Consider the following 2,327-nt stretch of genomic DNA (forward strand, 5'->3'; position numbering starts at 1 on the left):
AATTTAGAATATAATTTTATCTGAAAAATTATAAAAATAATATATATTTTTTTAACCTTTCCTGTGACTGCTGGATTATTCTCTTCAAAATTTCTTGACTTTGACAAAAATAATTTCAAGAAAATCTTTAATGTTTAGACATAAGTAGAGCTGGGATTAAATGGGAGTATAATTATAAAACAGAATCTCTTACGTTGAGGTAAGGGATTAATATCCAGCCTGAGACTGAAAATCTGAACAGTCGATAAGTGGTAGCAGTGCCAGGTAAAGTATTACACAGCCATCTGGCTGTCTCCTGGGAAAAGATGAACATAAAGGCTATCTTGGCTTCAGGCTTCATTTTCTTCTTTAAATCAATGCTATTCTGCCAAGATTCCTGAGAAATCTCATGATAAAGATTTCGTGTGTCTAAAGCATTCAACCCATGTACAGTTGGACACTATATTAAATTAAATAGTAAATATTTGTAATTCATTTAGATGCCCCTAACATTTAACTTCTCTCTGCCAACTAATTCATTATGTCCAGTTAGTTTTTAGAGGGAAGTTTGAAAGATTCTAAGGTTTCTAGACAGAGGCATATGTCAATATGGTTGTAATGCAGCTAAGTTATTTTCACACAATTTTGCTCAATCATTTTTGTCACTACAAAAGATTGCAGAAAAGGAATTAGGATTTATTGTCATTATTTAAAAAAGATTTTCTTCCAAACAATGGTATATAATTTGTCTTCTAAATAGTGTCAAAATATCACGGGCATATTGCACTTTAAAAAGAGAAACTTTGTATTATTTTAGTGTTATCATAGAAGATTTATACTTAGTATGTTATTACTTATATAATTTTAATGAAGAATTTTGAGAGTAAATCATAGATAATCTGAGTTTGAACTGAACTTATTTAGCAAGTTACTATATCATTATCACCACTAGAGTAGGAATATCCCAATGATACATCTATATCACCTGGTGTCCATCACATAATCTCAGAGTCTCTCACAGTAAGTTAGGAAAATCCTAAACAACAATCTAATGTCCCATGACTAACCCTGGTTTCTATCCAAGTATGAAACCTATGTCATTCTCTAATTTCTACCTGGTTATGAACTACTAATAGTTATAAATTACACTGACAAAGTTTTATTATGATATAGTCTGTGAGGTTTTTTTTTAAAATTTATTCATTTACTCTTAAATAATCTGAAAAATAGTTGCTATTATTATTCCCATTTATAGAAGAAAAATTGAAGTGACTTGCCAAGAATAATGACTATAATCAGTTTACCAGTTAGTTACTGGGAAAAGGCTGGATACAAAATGGCTATTTATAGAACAGTTGGAACTATGGTTCCTGGATCATATGCATCAGAATTTTCTGGGTGCTTTTTAAAAATGGAGATTCTTAGTTCTGTCTTCTCAAATAAGAGTCCACCAGGCTCTACCTGGTTTTTTCTCCTTTTGCCGTGGCCTGAAAATTCTCTCAAGGAAGTAAGGTAGGGCAATCTTAGGGATCGGTTTGTTTCCCTCCTCTCAGGGTTCTCTATCCTTCTTTGACTAATGTCTAATGTCTTGAAATCCAGTGATTTATGTATTTTCTCTGCTTTTTTGGGGGGGGGATTATTTATAGCACTAGAATAAATCTAGTCCTCATTTTTTCATCTTGGTCAAAAGTAGATGTCTCCCTGAATTTTTAAAAATGTGTGTGTGTGTGTGTGTGTGTGTGTGTGTGTGTGTGTGTGTCTATGATCACTATAAGTACAAAAAAGTGCACCTATCATAAGTATGCAGTAGAATAAATGTTCATAATCTATAATCAAAGAAGGCAAGACCACCACTCAATTTCTAAAATAAAAGATTGTTGCATTTATTGCTTATTTCTATGAAGGAGAGTTGTAATTGTCAGGCGCAGTGTCTATGAGCAGAGTAGACTGCTGATCTCATATAAAGTTTTGGGGAAATATGAAACTCTAGTATTGACGCATTGTAGAGCAGTTAATATCACCTGTAATATTCACCCAGATAAGATTTTTTTTTATTGATTAGTTGTCAATCAGAGGCATGTTTACTGCAGAAAATTCATTCCTGATAAACTGACTTTCAGAAGCAAGTGTCTATCACTGATTATGAAATCACATCCACTGAGGTGAGTTTTTGATCATTTAAACAAGTTTAAAGCCAGTTCTGGTGGCTACTTGTTACCAGTTATAGAACAATCATTTTTTGCTTAGGAATGTGAGAACTTCTTTTTGTCATTGAATATATTAAGTAAACAGCACTGAAAAACAAACAAAAACATTAGAACTTTTCTAGCTTCCCAGAAGCCCTCCTT

This window comes from Pteropus vampyrus, unplaced genomic scaffold, assembly GCF_000151845.1.
Source record: "Pteropus vampyrus isolate Shadow unplaced genomic scaffold, Pvam_2.0 Scaffold4, whole genome shotgun sequence".
NCBI classification, from domain to species: domain Eukaryota; kingdom Metazoa; phylum Chordata; class Mammalia; order Chiroptera; family Pteropodidae; genus Pteropus; species Pteropus vampyrus.